Source organism: Ranitomeya variabilis, chromosome 4, assembly GCF_051348905.1.
Source record: "Ranitomeya variabilis isolate aRanVar5 chromosome 4, aRanVar5.hap1, whole genome shotgun sequence".
Taxonomy (NCBI): domain Eukaryota; kingdom Metazoa; phylum Chordata; class Amphibia; order Anura; family Dendrobatidae; genus Ranitomeya; species Ranitomeya variabilis.
This window is the reverse complement of record NC_135235.1, coordinates 172,673,552-172,692,160: the sequence shown is the minus strand read 5'-3', so window position 1 is coordinate 172,692,160 and position 18,609 is coordinate 172,673,552. Positions and strand designations below refer to the sequence as shown.

Sequence of the window (18,609 nt, the reverse complement as noted above, 5' to 3'; positions counted from 1 at the left end):
GACAGCACAGTTCCCTGCCTGTCTTCTGCTATCTAGTATTAGGGGGCCTCATTTGCTGAATCTGTTTTCATTTCTACGTATTGTATTTTCCCCTTACCTCACCGTTATTATTTGTTGGGGGCTTCCTATATCTTTGGGGTAATTTCTCTGAGGCAAGTGAGGTCTTACTTTCTCTATAGGGGTAGCAAGTTTCTCAGGCTGCGTCCAGGAATTTAGGCACGTTCACCGGCTACCTTTAGTGTGTTTGTTAGGATCAGGTTTTGCGGTCAGTCCAGTTACCACCTCCCTAGAGCTCGTTCTATGTTCAGTAACTTAGCTAGTTCATTCTGTGATCCTCAGCCACTAAGGATCATAACACCCGCCCTTCACCATGCTGTGATTTTAATTACATCCAAACACAGTTGGTTCCGACCTTCCTATAAATGCAGGCTTTACCATGTTATTAGCCATAGGTAAGTGTTCACACTAGGCAGAGAGGTCAGGTACCCATCCGATCGGAGATTACCTTGACGTTTGGTGGATGGGCTCACAATTTTTGGCCAAATTTTGTGCTAAGCATCTCATGTGTTTTTTCATAGATTTCACAAGCCATTATGCTATTCACATTTCATGTATCACACATTTCCTTGCTTTAGTACAGTAAAATTGATTGCAGCCATTGATCTATTTACTGTGTGTGACACATAAGCAGACACACCTTGTTTCATTTATGAAGGAGGGACTCTTAAAGTCACAGAGCCTATTTTTAGAGGGGCATCAGGCGGCATTAATATTCTTAAAAGGCCATTATTAAACAGTTGGTCTCCTATACTGTTAATGCCTATGCAGTGAGTGGCTGGGCTGCCAAAAAGTAGAACACACCCCAATACCCCTTTCACGAGACGTACAGAAGGGCCTCCTGAAAAAATGTTGCATTGAATGCAAGGCCTGCCCTGCACCAAAGTTACGTGCACCCCATTAACCCTTTCAGCAGACGTACTTGAGGGGCTCATGACAAAATTGTTCCCATTAGAAGAAGGTGTGTTTCCCATACTGTTTGCTTACGCATTGAATGCAAGGCCTGCCCTGCACCAAATTTACGTGCACCCCAATAACCCTTTCAGCAGTTGTACTTGAGGGCCACATGATAAAATTGTTCCAATTAGAAGAAAGTGTGTCTCCCATACTGTTTGTTTATGTATTGAATGTAAGCTATGGCCTGTCCCAAAGTTACATGCACTCCATTGACACTTTGATTTCAGGTACTGGATGGCCACAAGAAAACCCATTTCACATTATTTATTAGTTGCTCCCATACTGCTTGCCTATGCAGCGAATGCAAGACCTGCCAAAAATTAAGAGGCACCACAATAACCCTTGGAAGAGACATAGATGTGGGCCTCCTGAAAACAATGTTCCCATTATTAGGAAGTGGGTCTCCCATAATGTTTGCCTATGCAGTGAATGCAAGGCCTGCGAAAAATTAGGAGGCACCTTAATAACCCTTGGAAGAGATGTAGAGGTGGGCCTCCTGAAAACAATGTTCCCATTATTAGGAAGTGGGTCTCCCATAGTATTTGCCTATGCAGTGAATGCAAGGCCTGCCAAAAATTAGGAGGCACCCCAATAACCCTTGGAAGAGACGTAGAGGAAGGCTTCATAAAAAAATGTTCCCATAACAAAGAAGCAGGTCTCCTATACTTGCAATGCACTAAGTGTATGGGCTGACAAAAATTTCCCCCTGGGGTGTACATGTTTTTTTTTTTTAAAATGTACGGGCATCATAGACACCCTTGCAAAAAACTAGAATGGCTGTATCATCACGGAACACGTTCACCCTGGTGTTCTAGTGGTGGTGGATGATGAGGAGAAGGAGGAGGGCACCAAACAGCCAAAATCAGGAAGCATATACCCATGTGTGGATGTGAAGAGGTGCATGGGAATATACCTCCCAAAACCCAAAAAGACACTATAATGGAGGTTATGTTTCACTGTTATCATTTGGTGGTGTAGAGAAGTCTGGCTCAATCTAGCCCTTGTTCATTTTTATAAGAGTCAGGCAGTCTGCATTTTCAGTTGAGAGGCGAATGCGCTTATGTATTATAATTCCACCAGCGGCACTAAAAATCCACTCTGACAAAACGCTAGTGGCAGGGCAGGCCAGGACCTCCAAGGCGTAGAGAGCCAGTTCATGCCATGCATCCAGCTTGGATACCCAAAAATTAAAAAGCACAGAGGAATCACGGAGGACGGGTGCTTTCTATATCTTTGGGGTTAATTCTCTGAGGCAAGTGAGGTCTTACTTTCTATCTCTAGGGGTAGCTAGTTTCTCAGGCTGCGTCGTGACGTCTAGGAATTTAGGCACGTTCACCGGCTACCTTTAGTGTGTTGGTTAGGATCAGAATTGCGGTCAGTCCAGTTACCACCTCCCTAGAGCTTGTTCTATGTTCAGTTACTTAGCTCGTCAGTTCTGTGATCCTCAGCCACTAAGGATCATAACAGTACAGCAGGCCAAAAAGTGTTTAATGCATCGCAGAAGTGGGATAAGAGAAGTCCTGAGTACAATTTTTTTTTTTCCTCTCCCTTTGCTGCAGTATGTCCAGCTTCTCTCATCCCCTTAATCTCTGGGTGGCTTTGAGTTCAGCTGCAGACATGGATATTCAGAGTCTGACTTCTAGTGTGGATCATCTTGCTGCAAGGGTGCAAAGCATTCAGGATTTTGTTGTTCACAGTCCTATGTCAGAGCCAAAAATACCTATTCCTGAGTTGTTTTCTGGAGATAGATCTAGGTTTCTAAATTTTAAGAATAATTGTAAATTATTTCTTTCTTTGAGACCTCGTTCCTCTGGTGATTCCGCTCAGCAAGTTAGAATTGTTATCTCCCTGTTACGTGGCGACCCTCAGGATTGGGCTTTCTCCCTGGCGCCAGGAGATCCTGCATTTCTGAATGTGGATGCGTTTTTTCTGGCGCTTGGATTGCTTTATGAGGAACCTAATCTTGAGAACCAGGCAGAAAAGGCCTTGCTGGCTCTCTCTCAGGGCCAGGATGAAGCTGAGGTGTATTGTCAAAAATTTCGGAAATGGTCGGTGCTTACTCAATGGAATGAGTGTGCCCTGGCTGCAAATTTCAGAGAAGGTCTTTCTGAAGCCATTAAGAATGTTATGGTGGGGTTCCCCACGCCTGCAAGTCTGAATGACTCAATGGCTTTGGCCATTCAGATTGATCGGCGTTTTCGGGAGCGCAAATCTGCGCACCATCTGGCGGTGTTTTCTGAACAGAGACCTGAGTCTATGCAATGTGACCGAATTCTGACCAGAATTGAGCGGCAAAATTATAGACGTCAAAATGGGTTGTGCTTTTACTGTGGTGATTCAACTCATGTTATCTCAGCATGCTCTAAGCGCGTAAAAAAATTGCTAAATCTGTCACCGTTGATACTATACAGCCTAAATTCATTTTGTCTGTTACTTTAATTTGTTCTTTGTCTTCCTATTCGGTTATGGCTTTTGTGGATTCAGGTGCTGCCCTGAACCTGATGGATTTGTCGTTTGCCAGGCGCTGTGGTTTGGTCCTGGAGCCTTTGGAATTCCCTATTCCACTGAGGGGAATTGATGCTACACCATTGGCTGAGAATAAGCCTCAGTATTGGACTCAAGTGACCATGTGCATGACTCCTGTACATCAGGAGGTGATTCGCTTTCTTGTGCTGCATAATTTGCATGATGTTGTCGTTTTGGGTCTGCCATGGCTGCAGGCTCATAATCCAGTTCTGGATTGGAAAGCTATGTCTGTTTCAAGTTGGGGTTGCCAGGGGATTCATGGCGATGCTCCTTTGGTGTCAATTGCTTCTTCCACTCCTTTTGAGGTCCGTGAGTTTTTGTCGGACTACCAGGATGTATTTGATGAGCCCAGATCCGGTGCCCTGCCTCCTCACAGGGATTGTGATTGTGCTATAAATTTGATTCCTGGTAGTAAGTTCCCTAAGGGACGACTTTTTAATTTGTCTGTACCAGAACATGCCGCGATTAGGAGTTATATAAAGGAGTCTTTAGAGAAGGGACATATTCACCCGTCCTCCTCCCCTCTTGGTGCAGGATTCTTTTTTGTGGCCAAGAAGGATGGTTCTCTGAGACCTTGTATAGATTATCGTCTTCTAAATAAAATCACGGTCAAATTTCAGTATCCTTTGCCATTATTATCTGATTTGTTTGCTCGGATTAAGGGGTCCAGTTGGTTCACCAAGATAGATCTTCGTGGTGCGTATAACCTTGTGCATATTAAGCAGGGGGATGAATGGAAAACAGCATTTAATACGCCCGAAGGCCATTTTGAGTACTTGGTGATGCCTTTTGGACTCTCTAATGCTCCTTCTGTGTTCCAGTCCTTCATGCATGACATCTTCCGAGAATATCTGAATAAATTTATGATTGTGTATCTGGATGACATTTTGGTCTTTTCTGAGGACTGGGAGTCCCATGTGAAGCAGGTCAGGATGGTATTTCAGGTCCTGCGTGCTAATGCCTTATTTGTGAAGGGCTCAAAATTTCTCTTCGGAGTACAGAAGGTTTCCTTTTTGGGTTTTATTTTTTCTCCTTCTACTATTGAGATGGACCCAGTCAAGGTCCAGGCTATTCATGACTGGACTCAGCCTACGTCTGTTAAGAGTCTTCAGAAGTTCTTGGGTTTTGCTAATTTTTACCGTCGCTTCATTGCTAATTTTTCTGGCGTGGTTAAACCCTTGACGGATTTGACCGAGAAGGGTTCTGATGTGACTAATTGGTCTCCTGCGGCCGTGGAAGCCTTTCGGGAGCTGAAGCGCCGGTTTTCTCCGGCTCCAGTTTTGTGTCAGCCTGATGTCTCTCTTCCTTTTCAGGTCGAGGTTGATGCTTCTGAGATTGGAGCAGGGGCTGTTTTGTCGCAGAGAAGCTCTGATTGCTCTGTGATGAAGCCTTGTGCTTTCTTTTCAAGAAAGTTTTCGCCTGCCGAGCGGAATTATGATGTTGGTAATCGGGAGTTGTTGGCTATGAAGTGGGCATTTGAGGAGTGGCGACTAGGGTTGAGCGAAACGGGTCGATCATTTTCAAAAGTCGCCGACTTTTGGCTAAGTCGGCGTCTCATGAAACCCGATCCGACCCCTGTGCTTGTCGGCCATGCGGTACGCGACTTTCGCGCCAAAGTCGCGTTTCAATGACGCGAAAAGCGCCATTTCTCAGCCAATGAAGGTGAACGCAGAGTGTGGGCAGTGTGATGACATAGATCCTGGTCCCCACCATCTTAGAGAAGGGCATTGCAGTGATTGGCTTGCTGTCTGCGGCGTCACAGGGGCTATAAAGGGGCGTTCCCGCCGACCGCCATCTTACTGCTGCTGATCTGAGCTTAGGGACAGGTTGCTGCCGCTTCGTCAGAAGCAGGGAGAGCGTTAGGCAGGGTCCACTAACCACCAAACCGCTTGTGCTGCAGCGATTTCCACTGTCCAACACCACCTTCGGTGTGCAGGGACTGTGGAAGCTATTTTTATTTTTTTTTCCCCTCAGCGCTGTAGCTCATTGGGCTGCCCTAGAAGGCTCCGTGATAGCTGTATTGCTGTGTGTACGCCACTGTGGAAACCAACTGCTTTTTTCAAAGCACATATCCTCTTGTTCCTTCCTTTCTGCACAGCTATCTTTTTTGTTTGTCCACACTTTTTATTTAATTTGTGCATCAGTCCACTCCTATTGCTGCCTGCCATACCTGGCTTACATTACTGCAGGGAGATAGTAATTGTAGGACAGTTTTTTTTTTTTTTTGTGGGAGATTAAGATTGGCATTTCTGCTACAGTGCCATCCCTGTGTGTGCCATCTCTCACTGAGTGGGCCATAGAAAGCCTATTTATTTTTTCCGTGATTTGTGTTCTAAAATCTACCTCAACACAAAAACACTACATCAATCAGTGGGAGAAAAATATTGGCCTCAGTCAGGGCTTGTGTGCCACTGCTGTGTGTGCTATCTCTCATTCAGTGGGCTATAGCAAGCCTATTTTTTTTTTTTTTTTTTTTTTTTAATATTATTTGGTTTCTAAAGTCTCCCTGAAAAAAAAAAAAAAACCTAAAAAAACAGTGGGAGAGTAATATTGCCCTTTCAGCTTGTGTGCCAGTCTTGACTCCTGGGTGTGCCACCTCTCTCCCTTTCATTCAGTGGGCCATAGAAAGCCTATTTATTTTTTTTTTTTAAATATTATTGGGTTTCTAAAGTCTCCCTTAAAAAACAAAAAATACATAAAAAAACAGTGGGAGAGTAATATTGCCCTTTCAGCTTGTGTGCCAGTCTTGACTCCTGGGTGTGCCACCTCTCTCCCTCTCATTCAGTGGGCCATAGAAAGCCTATTTATTTTTTCCGTGATTTGTGTTCTAAATTCTACCTCAACACAAAAACACTACATCAATCAGTGGGAGAAAAATATTGGCCTCAGTCAGGGCTTGTGTGCCACTGCTGTGTGTGCTATCTCTCATTCAGTGGGCTATAGCAAGCCTATATATATTTTTTTTTTTTAATATTATTTGGTTTCTAAAGTCTCCCTGAAAAAAAAAAAAAAAACCTAAAAAAACAGTGGGAGAGTAATATTGCCCTTTCAGCTTGTGTGCCAGTCTTGACTCCTGGGTGTGCCACCTCTCTCCCTCTCATTCAGTGGGCCATAGAAAGCCTATTTATTTTTTTTTTAAATATTATTGGGTTTCTAAAGTCTCCCTTAAAAAACAAAAAATACATAAAAAACAGTGGGAGAGTAATATTGCCCTTTCAGCTTGTGTGCCAGTCTTGACTCCTGGGTGTGCCACCTCTCTCCCTCTCATTCAGTGGGCCATAGAAAGCCTATTTATTTTTTTTTAAAAATATTATTGGGTTTCTAAAGTCTCCCTTAAAAAACAAAAAATACATAAAAAAAACAGTGGGAGAGTAATATTGCCCTTTCAGCTTGTGTGCCAGTCTTGACTCCTGGGTGTGCCACCTCTCTCTCTCTAATTGTGGGCCATAGAAAGCCTTTTTTTTTTTTTTTTTTTTTTAATATTATTTGGTTTCTAAAGTCTCCCTGAAAAAAAAAAAAACATAAATTAGGTGGGAGATTAATATTGACATTAGTGCTTGAGTGACAGTCCTGCGTGTGTGTCATCTCTGTGATTTTGTGCCACAGAAAACAGAGTGTGTAACATTGTGCCTGATTTTCCTTGTGGTCTCACCAACCTGTTAAGGGATATTGAAATCATACTGAAGTTATAGCTCACCGTGTAAGTTGTTTGACAGCAACAAATAAAGTTACTTTGGTTAAGATTTTAAAACAATGAGGAAGTCTGGTGCAAGAGGTCGTCGTGGGCGTTCATTGTCAGCTGGTAATGATGGTAGTGGTAGTGGAGCATCAGGTGGTCGTGGGGATAAAAATATTCCACCTAAGTCTGGAGCTGTGGAGCCAGTTTCGTCGTCAGGCTACACAAGGCCTCGAACGCTCTCTTTTCTGGGAGTAGGAAAACCGCTTTTAAAGGCGGAGCAGCAACAGCAAGTTTTGGCTTACATTGCAGACTCAGCCTCTAGCTCTTTTGCCTCCTCTTCCGAAACTGGTAAATGTAAAAGCAGCGCGTCGCTTGTGGATGTTCACGGTCAGGGACAAGTCGCTTCCTTGTCCTCCTCAGCAAAAACTACAACAAGAGAGAAGGATGCAGCAGGCGACACAACGGGTCACTCCATGGAGCTCTTTACACATACCGTCCCTGGCTTAGAAAGTGAAACATTTAACAGGCCATGCCCATTACAAGTATATTCTGACATGGAGTGCACTGATGCACAGCCACAGCCAGAGTACTATGCTGCTCCTTTGACTCAGACCACCACATTGCCCTCTCAGGGTACAGATCCACAATCAGACCCTGATGAGACTATGTTGCCCCGCCACGAACGCTATACCACCGACCGACACAGTGACACAGACGAAGTTGCACACGAGCTCGAAGAGGAGGTAATAGATGACCCAGTTATTGACCCCGATTGGCAGCCATTGGGGGAACAGGGTGCAGGCGGCAGTAGTTCAGAAGCGGAGGTGGAGGAGGGGCCGCAGCAGGCATCAACATCGCAACAGGTTCCATCTGCCGGGCCCGTATCTGGCCCAAAACGCGTGTCAAAGCCAAAACCTGTTGGAGCACAGCGTTGCCATCCGGTTAAAGCTCAGTCTGCAATCCCTGAAAAGGGATCCGAGTCTAGGAAGAGTGCAGTCTGGCATTTTTTTAAACAACATCCAACTGATCAGCGCAAAGTCATCTGTCAAAAATGTTCAACTAGCTTAAGCAGAGGTCAGAATCTGAAAAGTCTAAATACTAGTTGCATGCATAGACACTTAACCACCATGCATTTTCAAGCCTGGACTAACTACCAAACGTCCCTCAAGGTTGTAGCACCCTCGGCCAATGAAGCTAGTCAGCAATGCAACATCCCTTCCGTCACTGTAAGGCCACCATTTTCCGCACCACCGGCAGTATCTGTGCAGGTTTCTTTGCCAGCCAAAAGCAGTCAGGGTCAGGGAATCACCAGTTTTGTAGGAGGAAATATTGCATCTAGGGCACCGGCGGAAACAATACCGTCTCCAACCGTCTCTCAGTCTGCCATGTACACCGGCACACCCGAAAGTTCCACGATCTCCAGCTCTCCAGTCCAGCTCACCCTACATGAGACTCTGGTTAGAAAAAGGAAGTACTTATCCTCGCATCCGCGTACACAGGGTTTTAACGCCCACATAGCTAGACTAATCTTGTTAGAGATGATGCCCTACCGGTTAGTTGAAAGCGAAGCTTTCAAAGCCCTGATGGAGTACGCTGAACCACGATACGAGCTACCCAGTCGACACTTTTTTTCCAGAAAAGCCATCCCAGCCCTGCACCAGCATGTTAAACAGCGCATCGTCCATGCACTCAGGCAATCTGTGAGTACAAAGGTGCACCTGACTACAGATGCATGGACCAGTAGGCATGGCCAGGGACGTTATGTGTCCATCACGGCACACTGGGTGAATGTGGTGGATGCAGGGTCCACAGGCGACATCAATTTAGGGACAGTTGTGCCTAGCCCACGGTCTAGGAAACAGTTGGCTGTAGGCGTTCGCACCCCCTCCTCCTCCTCCTCCTCGTCCTCCTGCAGAAGCTACAGCTCTTCCACAGAACGCAGTCTGCCAACCACTCCATCGGCAGATGACACTGTTGCACACCAGTTGTCCCATTATGGGCCAGCTACTGCCAAGCGTCAGCAGGCTGTATTGGCTATGAAGTGCTTGGGCGACAACAGACACACCGCGGAAGTTCTGTCCGAGTTCTTGCAACAAGAAACACAGTCGTGGCTGGGCACAGTAGATCTTGAGGCAGGCAAGGTAGTGAGTGATAACGGAAGGAATTTCATGGCTGCCATCTCCCTTTCCCAACTGAAACACATTCCTTGCCTGGCTCACACCTTAAACCTGGTGGTGCAGTGCTTATTGAAAACTTATCCTGGGTTCTCCGACCTGCTCCTCAAAGTGCGTGCACTTTGCTCACATATCCGACGTTCGCCTGTACACGCCAGCCGTATGCAGACCTATCAGCGGTCTTTGAACCTTCCCCAGCATCGCCTAATCATAGACGTTGCAACAAGGTGGAACTCAACACTGCACATGCTTCAGAGACTGTGCGAACAGAGGCGTGCTGTTATTTATTTGTGGGAGGATACACGGGCAGGCAGTAGGATGGCAGACATGGAGTTGTCAGGTGTGCAGTGGTCTAAGATACAAGACATGTGTCAAGTCCTTCAGTGTTTTGAGGAATGCACACGGCTGGTTAGTGCAGACAACGCCGTAATAAGCATGAGCATCCCCCTAATGCGTCTGCTGATGCAAAGTTTGACGCACATAAAGGAGCAGGCGTCTGCACCAGAGGAAGAGGAAAGCCTTGATGACAGTCAGCCATTGTCTGGTCAGGGCAGTGTACAGGACGAGGTAGCGGGCGAAGAGGAGGTGGAGGACGAGGAGGATGATGGGGATGAGTATATTTTTAATGCCGAACCTTTCCCGGGGGCACAGGAAATTGGTTGCGTGTCACGGCCGGGTTCTGGTTTTTTGAGGGACACAAGTGACGTAGATTTGCCTGCAACTGCCCCTCAACCAATCACAACCGGAGATTTGACAACTGGAACTTTGGCCCACATGGCGGATTATGCCTTACGTATCCTAAAAAGGGACACACGCATTACGAAAATGATGAACGATGACGATTACTGGTTGGCCTGCCTCCTTGATCCACGCTATAAAGGCAAATTGCAAAATATTATGCCACATGAGAACTTGGAACTAATATTAGCAACCAAACAATCAACTCTTGTTGACCGTTTGCTTCAGGCATTCCCAGCACACAGCGCACGTGATCGTTCTCACACGAGCTCCAGGGGGCAGCAGACTAGGAGTGTTAGGGGTGCACACATCAGAAGTGGCGTTGGACAGAGGGGTTTTCTGACCAGGTTGTGGAGTGATTTTGCTATGACCGCAGACAGGACAGGTACTGCTGCATCAATTGAAAGTGACAGGAGACAACATTTGTCCAGTATGGTTACTAACTATTTTTCATCCCTTATCGATGTTCTCCCTCAACCGTCATTCCCATTTGATTACTGGGCCTCCAAATTAGACACCTGGCCAGAATTGGCAGAATATGCATTGCAGGAGCTTGCTTGCCCGGCAGCAAGTGTCCTATCAGAAAGAGTATTCAGTGCTGCAGGTTCAATATTAACCGAAAAAAGGACTCGTCTGGCTACCCAAAATGTTGACGATCTAACATTCATTAAAATGAACCACAACTGGATTTCGAAATCTTTTGCCCCACCTTGCCCGGCCGACACCTAGCTTTCCTATGAAAAGCTCTTGCCTGTGAATTACTTTTCTAATGTCTAATTTGCTGCAGCTGATTGTACAGCATACGACATGTTTACACCTCCCTAAATGGCAAAACTCCCCACACGGGGCCGTGGTATCGCGACTTGGCGCAAGCACCCGTGAGACTGCTGTTTGTCTGAAGAGGTGGGTGTGCTCGCTTTTGGTTGACGGCATTGCTACTGGGTCCCTCATAGTACAATGTAGTGTCTCTGGCGGTGGTGGTGCGCACCCAACGTCAGACACACCGTTGTAACATGAGGGGCCCTGGGGCGGTCCCGCCGGCCTCAAGAGAGTTCCCCCCTACCCCAGCTCAAAATGTGCTCTACCACGTCCAAAATTATGTCGCACAGCTCCACCAATCTTTAGTCTATTCGCTGACATCATTCAATGTCTGGCACTGACAATACAAATTTGTAGACATCTATGATGCAACTTAAAGTAGTCTGTGTCTGTGTCCTATATTGGCACCATTAAATAGTTACTGCCAAATTACTATGTCAGAAACTCAGCAGATGAGCCCACCCCTGTACCTAAGTATGCCACCTTTTTTTTTGTTTTGGTTGTTTTGCGAGACATTAACATCTATTTATATTTTGGGAGTACTGGGACAGACACTCCTTGCACTACTCCTCCACTCACCACCAAGCTGCCTGTGTATCCATGTAACCGCTGTAAAGCTGCCATGAGCCTATTGTTTGTTATTTTAGGCCTTTGATAGCCTGTCTGCGGTCCCTACTTTAAATACTCCTCCACTGACCACCAAGCTGCCTGCCCGTGTATCCATGTAACCGCTGTAAAACTGCCATAAGCCTATTGTTTGTTATTTTAGGCCTTTGATAGCCTGTCTGCGGTCCCTACTTTAAATACTCCTCCACTCACCACCACCAAGCTGCCTGCCCGTGTATCCATGTAACCGCTGTAAAACTGCCATGAGCCTATTGTTTGTTATGTTAGGCCTTTGATAGCCTGTCTGCGGTCCCTACTTTAAATACTCCTCCACTGACCACCAAGCTGCCTGCCCGTGTATCCATGTAACCGCTGTAAAACTGCCATGAGCCTATTGTTTGTTATTTTAGGCCTTTGATAGCCTGTCTGCGGCCCCTACTTGCAATACTCCTCCACTGACCACAGTGCTGCCTGGAGTGCCTGCCTGTGTATCCATGTAACCGATGTAAAACTGCCATGACTGCCTACTGTTTGTTATTTTAGGCCTTTGGTAGCCTGTCTGCAGCCCCTACTTGCAATACTCCTCCACTGACCAGACCACTGCTGCCCGTGTACCCCTGGAACCAATTATAAAGTGCCTACAGCCAGCCCATTTTCTTATGTTAGGCCTTTGAAGCCTGTCTGCGGTCCCTACTTTAAATACTCCTCCACTGACCACCAAGCTGCCTGCCCGTGTATCCATGTAACCGCTGTAAAACTGCCATGAGCCTATTGTTTGTTATTTTAGGCCTTTGAAGCCTGTCTGCGGTCCCTCCTTCCACTAGTCCTCCACTGACCAGACCACTGCTGCCCGTGTACCCCTGGAACCAATTATAAAGTGCCTACAGCCAGCCCATTTTCTTATGTTAGGCCTTTGAAGCCTGTCTGCGGTCCCTACTTTAAATACTCCTCCACTGACCACCAAGCTGCCTGCCCGTGTATCCATGTAACCGCTGTAAAACTGCCATGAGCCTATTGTTTGTTATTTTAGGCCTTTGAAGCCTGTCTGCGGTCCCTCCTTCCACTAGTCCTCCACTGACCAGACCACTGCTGCCCGTGTACCCCTGGAACCAATTATAAAGTGCCTACAGCCAGCCCATTTTCTTATGTTAGGCCTTTGAAGCCTGTCTGCGGTCCCTACTTTAAATACTCCTCCACTGACCACCAAGCTGCCTGCCCGTGTATCCATGTAACCGCTGTAAAACTGCCATGAGCCTATTGTTTGTTATTTTAGGCCTTTGAAGCCTGTCTGCGGTCCCTCCTTCCACTAGTCCTCCACTGACCAGACCACTGCTGCCCGTGTACCCCTGGAACCAATTATAAAGTGCCTACAGCCAGCCCATTTTCTTATGTTAGGCCTTTGAAGCCTGTCTGCGGTCCCTACTTTAAATACTCCTCCACTCACCACCACCAAGCTGCCTGCCCGTGTATCCATGTAACCGCTGTAAAACTGCCATGAGCCTATTGTTTGTTATGTTAGGCCTTTGATAGCCTGTCTGCGGTCCCTACTTTAAATACTCCTCCACTCACCACCAAGCTGCCTGCCCGTGTATCCATGTAACCGCTGTAAAACTGCCATAAGCCTATTGTTTGTTATTTTAGGCCTTTGAAGCCTGTCTGCGGTCCCTCCTTCCACTAGTCCTCCACTGACCAGACCACTGCTGCCCGTGTACCCCTGGAACCAATTATAAAGTGCCTACAGCCAGCCCATTTTCTTATGTTAGGCCTTTGATAGCCTGTCTGCGGTCCCTACTTTAAATACTCCTCCACTGACCACCAAGCTGCCTGCCCGTGTATCCATGTAACCGCTGTAAAACTGCCATGAGCCTATTGTTTGTTATTTTAGGCCTTTGAAGCCTGTCTGCGGTCCCTCCTTCCACTAGTCCTCCACTGACCAGACCACTGCTGCCCGTGTACCCCTGGAACCAATTATAAAGTGCCTACAGCCAGCCCATTTTCTTATGTTAGGCCTTTGAAGCCTGTCTGCGGTCCCTACTTTAAATACTCCTCCACTGACCACCAAGCTGCCTGCCCGTGTATCCATGTAACCGCTGTAAAACTGCCATGAGCCTATTGTTTGTTATTTTAGGCCTTTGAAGCCTGTCTGCGGTCCCTCCTTCCACTAGTCCTCCACTGACCAGACCACTGCTGCCCGTGTACCCCTGGAACCAATTATAAAGTGCCTACAGCCAGCCCATTTTCTTATGTTAGGCCTTTGAAGCCTGTCTGCGGTCCCTACTTTAAATACTCCTCCACTCACCACCACCAAGCTGCCTGCCCGTGTATCCATGTAACCGCTGTAAAACTGCCATGAGCCTATTGTTTGTTATTTTAGGCCTTTGATAGCCTGTCTGCGGCCCCTACTTGCAATACTCCTCCACTGACCACAATGCTGCCTGGAGTGCCTGCCTGTGTATCCATGTAACCGATGTAAAACTGCCATGACTGCCTACTGTTTGTTATTTTAGGCCTTTGATAGCCTGTCTGCAGCCCCTACTTGCAATACTCCTCCACTGACCACACCAATGCTGCCCGTGTACCCCTGGAACCTATTTAAAAGTTCATAGAGCCTAGTTATATATTTTATTTACTATTAATAAGGCCATGATGGACTACGCTGTACCACGCTACAAGCTAACCAGTCGACACTTCTTTTGCGAGAAAAGCCATCCCAACCCTCCACCAGCATGTAGAAGACCGCATTGTCCATGCACTCTGGCAATCTGTGAGTACAAAGGTGCACCTGACAACAGACGCATGGACATGTAGGCATGGCCACGGAAGATTACGTGTCCATTACAGCGCAATGGGTTAATGTGGTGGATGCATGGTCCACAGGGGACAGCCTACTAAGTCTGTCTGCAGTCCCTAATTCAAATTGACCTCCACTGTCTAAATCGGAGCTTCCACCTTCTGGCTTTCGGCCTATAGTATCAGAAATTAAACTGCATTTGGCCTTCAACTTTGGTTAGGGCCTACTAACGGCTTCTGCCCCTCCCTGGTGTTGCCCTCAACTAAATAAAGCTGAGCTTCAACCTTCTGCTCCAAATTACCATTTTGAAAAATGCAATAGGCTTTTCCGGCCTACTAAAGGTGTCTGTCTGTGTGCCCCTGCCTGGTGTTGTCCTCAACTAAATAAAGCTGAGCTTCAACCTTCCGGCTCTCATTAAGTGGTTTTAAGAAAAAAAAAATGGTGGTTAGGGCCTACTAACGGCTTCTGCCCCTCCCTGGTGTTGCCCTCAACTAAATAAAGCTGAGCTTCAACCTTCTGCTCCAAATTACCATTTTGAAAAATGCAATAGGCTTTTCCGGCCTACTAAAGGTGTCTGTCTGTGTGCCCCTGCCTGGTGTTGCCCTCAACTAAATAAAGCTGAGCTTCAACCTTCTGCTCCAAATTACCATTTTGAAAAATGCAATAGGCTTTTCCGGCCTACTAAAGGTGTCTGTCTGTGTGCCCCTGCCTGGTGTTGTCCTCAACTGAATAAAGCTGAGCTTCAACCTTCCGGCTCTCATTAAGTGGTTTTTAAAAAACAAAATGGTGGTTAGGGCCTACTAACGGCTTCTGCCCCTCCCTGGTGTTGCCCTCAACTAAATAAAGCTGAGCTTCAACCTTCTGCTCCAAATTACCATTTTGAAAAATGCAATAGGCTTTTCTGGCCTACTAAAGGTGTCTGTCTGTGTGCCCCTGCCTGGTGTTGCCCTCAACTAAATAAAGCTGAGCTTCAACCTTCTGCTCCAAATTACCATTTTGAAAAATGCAATAGGCTTTTCCGGCCTACTAAAGGTGTCTGTCTGTGTGCCCCTGCCTGGTGTTGTCCTCAACTAAATAAAGCTGAGATTCAACCTTCCGGCTCTCATTAAGTGGTTTTAAAAAAAAAAAATGGTGGTTAGGGCCTACTAACGGCTTCTGCCCCTCCCTGGTGTTGCCCTCAACTAAATAAAGCTGAGCTTCAACCTTCTGCTCCAAATTACCATTTTGAAAAATGCAATAGGCTTTTCCGGCCTACTAAAGGTGTCTGTCTGTGTGCCCCTGCCTGGTGTTGTCCTCAACTAAATAAAGCTGAGCTTCAACCTTCTGCTCCAAATTACCATTTTGAAAAATGCAATAGGCTTTTCCGGCCTACTAAAGGTGTCTGTCTGTGTGCCCCTGCCTGGTGTTGCCCTCAACTAAATAAAGCTGAGCTTCAACCTTCTGCTCCAAATTACCATTTTGAAAAATGCAATAGGCTTTTCCGGCCTACTAAAGGTGTCTGTCTGTGTGCCCCTGCCTGGTGTTGCCCTCAACTAAATAAAGCTGAGCTTCAACCTTCTGCTCCAAATTACCATTTTGAAAAATGCAATAGGCTTTTCCGGCCTACTAAAGGTGTCTGTCTGTGTGCCCCTGCCTGGTGTTGTCCTCAACTAAATAAAGCTGAGATTCAACCTTCCGGCTCTCATTAAGTGGTTTTAAAAAAAAAAAATGGTGGTTAGGGCCTACTAACGGCTTCTGCCCCTCCCTGGTGTTGCCCTCAACTAAATAAAGCTGAGCTTCAACCTTCTGCTCCAAATTACCATTTTGAAAAATGCAATAGGCTTTTCCGGCCTACTAAAGGTGTCTGTCTGTGTGCCCCTGCCTGGTGTTGTCCTCAACTAAATAAAGCTGAGCTTCAACCTTCTGCTCCAAATTACCATTTTGAAAAATGCAATAGGCTTTTCCGGCCTACTAAAGGTGTCTGTCTGTGTGCCCCTGCCTGGTGTTGCCCTCAACTAAATAAAGCTGAGCTTCAACCTTCTGCTCCAAATTACCATTTTGAAAAATGCAATAGGCTTTTCCGGCCTACTAAAGGTGTCTGTCTGTGTGCCCCTGCCTGGTGTTGCCCTCAACTAAATAAAGCTGAGCTTCAACCTTCTGCTCCAAATTACCATTTTGAAAAATGCAATAGGCTTTTCCGGCCTACTAAAGGTGTCTGTCTGTGTGCCCCTGCCTGGTGTTGTCCTCAACTAAATAAAGCTGAGCTTCAACCTTCCGGCTCTCATTAAGTGGTTTTAAAAAAAAAAAATGGTGGTTAGGGCCTACTAACGGCTTCTGCCCCTCCCTGGTGTTGCCCTCAACTAAATAAAGCGGAGCTTCAACCTTCTGCTCCAAATTACCATTTTGAAAAATGCAATAGGCTTTTCTGGCCTACTAAAGGTGTCTGTCTGTGTGCCCCTGCCTGGTGTTGCCCTCAACTAAATAAAGCTGAGCTTCAACCTTCTGCTCCAAATTACCATTTTGAAAAATGCAATAGGCTTTTCCGGCCTACTAAAGGTGTCTGTCTGTGTGCCCCTGCCTGGTGTTGTCCTCAACTAAATAAAGCTGAGATTCAACCTTCCGTGTTGTGAATTTGGATTCTGGGCTCCCCCGGTGGCTACTGGTGGAATTGAACTGGTGTCTTCATCTTCTCTGTTCACCTGTTCCCATCAAGTTGTGGGAGTCGCTATATAACCTTGCTTCTCTGTTAGTTGCTTGCCGGTCAACAATGTTATCAGAAGCCTCTCTGTGCTTGTTCCTGCTCCTAGACAACTACTAGATAAGTTGGACTCTTGTCCATGTTTGTTTTTGCATTTTTGTTCCAGTTCACAGCTGTAGTTTCGTTACTGTGTCTGGAAAGCTCTTGTGAACAGGAATTGCCACTCTGGTGTTATGAGTTAATGCCAGAGTTTTAATGTAATTTCTGGATGGTGTTTTGATAGGGTTTTCAGCTGACCATGAAAGTGTCCTTTCTGTCTTCTGCTATGTAGTAAGTGGACCTCAAATTTGCTAAACCTATTTTCATACTACGTTTGTTATTTCATCTTAACTCACCGCCAATACATGTGGGGGGCCTCTGTCTCCTTTCGGGGTATTTCTCTAGAGGTGAGCTAGGACTAATATTTTCCTCTGCTAGCTTTATTTAGTCCTCCGGCTGGTGCTGGGCATCTAGAATCAACGTAGGCATGCTACCCGGCCACTGCTAGTTGTGCGTTAGGTTTAGTTCATGGTCAGCTCAGTTTCCATCTTCCAAGAGCTAGTTCCTATATATGCTGATGCTATGTTCTCTTGCCATTGAGATCATGACAGTTTGACCGGCCCACAAAGTGTTAATTGTTTGGGCTGAAGCAGGAGATAGAGAAGTGTTTAAGGGAAATTTTTTTTTTTTTTTTTTTCCCTTCAGAGTTTTGCTGCCTAGCCCTTTATTGCTGTCTAGCTGCTTCTTACCTCCTCTTAACCCTTGAATTGCTCTGTGTCCACCTGTTTGTAATGGATCTTCAGAGTGTAACTGCAGGTTTGAATAATCTCGCCACGAAAGTACAAAAATTGCAAGATTTTGTTTGTCATGCACCTGTATCTGAGCCGAGAATTCCTTTGCCGGAATTTTTCTCGGGGAATAGATCCGGGTTTCAGAATTTTCGAAATAATTGCAAATTATTTTTGTCCCTGAAATCTCGCTCTGCTGGAGACCCTGCACAGCAGGTCAGGATTGTGATTTCCTTGCTCCGGGGCGACCCTCAAGACTGGGCTTTTTCATTGACACCAGGGGATCCTGCGTTGCTCAATGTGGATGCGTTTTTTCTGGCCTTGGGGTTGCTTTATGACGAACCTCATTTGGAGCTTCAGGCAGAAAAAACTTTGATGTCCCTATCTCAGGGGCAAGATGAAGCGGAAATTTACTGCCAAAGATTCCGTAAATGGTCTGTGCTTACTCAGTGGAATGAGTGCGCCCTGGCGGCGACTTTCAGAGAGGGTCTCTCTGATGCCATTAAGGATGTTATGGTGGGGTTCCCTGTGCCTGCGGGTCTGAATGAGTCCATGACAATGGCTATTCAGATCGATAGGCGTCTGCGGGAGCGCAAACCAGTGCACCATCTGGCGGTTTCCACTGAGAGGTCGCCAGAGAGTATGCAGTGTGATAGAATTCTGTCCCGAAGCGAGCGGCAGAATTTTAGACGGAAAAATGGGTTGTGTTTCTATTGTGGTGATTCTACTCATGTTATATCAGCATGCTCTAAGCGCAC

At 46.3% G+C, this 18,609-nt stretch overlaps 1 protein-coding gene and 1 non-coding gene across 4 annotated transcripts in view; both read left to right on the top strand.

Moving 5' to 3' along the window:
* LOC143770113 (L-threonine ammonia-lyase-like) overlaps positions 1–18,609 on the top strand; it is a 441,011-nt gene that overhangs the window by 277,699 nt on the left and 144,703 nt on the right. The window lies entirely within an intron of this gene.
* LOC143770867 (small nucleolar RNA SNORA17) lies at positions 1,933–2,043 on the top strand. The gene has a single exon (XR_013214775.1). It is a non-coding gene; the product is annotated as a small nucleolar RNA SNORA17 (small nucleolar RNA).